This window comes from Alosa sapidissima, chromosome 22 (genome assembly GCF_018492685.1).
Source record: "Alosa sapidissima isolate fAloSap1 chromosome 22, fAloSap1.pri, whole genome shotgun sequence".
NCBI classification, from domain to species: Eukaryota; Metazoa; Chordata; class Actinopteri; order Clupeiformes; family Clupeidae; genus Alosa; species Alosa sapidissima.
This window is the reverse complement of record NC_055978.1, coordinates 14969266-14969950: the sequence shown is the minus strand read 5'-3', so window position 1 is coordinate 14969950 and position 685 is coordinate 14969266.

Below are 685 nucleotides of genomic sequence, written 5' to 3'. Positions count from 1 at the left end.
GGATTTGTAACCGGAGGGTTGCCGGATCGAACCCCGACCAGTAGGCATGGCTGAAGTGCCCTTAAGCAAGGCACCTAACCCCTCACTGCTCCCCGAGCGCCGCTGTTGTTGCAGGCAGCTCACTGCGCCGGGATTAGTGTGTGATGAGTGTGTTTCACTAATTCACGGATTGGGATAAATGCAGAGACCAAATTTCCCTCACGGGATCAAAAGAGTATATATACTTATACAGTGCCAAGTTTGAAAAGGACTGCTGCCTTGGACCACTAATGCATCACCTATACTAAAAACCCCATTAACTTCATTACTATGCGCATTTTCCATCGCAATGGCAGAATTGAATGATACTATTTTCAGAGCATACTCAGGTAAGAGATGATACCTGGTAGGGCATGGACCCCGCCCTGATACCACACAGAACCAGAAGAAGCACTATCCAAATCCCACACGGAACCAGAAAAAGCACTATCAAAATCCCACACGGAACCAGAAGAAGCACTATCCAATCCGTCCCCTGAGTACAGAGTTCTCTCCATAGCCGTTAGCAGCTCTGCTGCCTTTTTCTATTAGCCATGTTGATGGTGTTCAGCTCTGCTGTGTGGCGCTACATATGGCTCCTTTGTTTCCCACAGGAGAGAGCTGACATTGCCACAGCTGCCTCAGCAGTTTCGGCTGGACGCAGGGC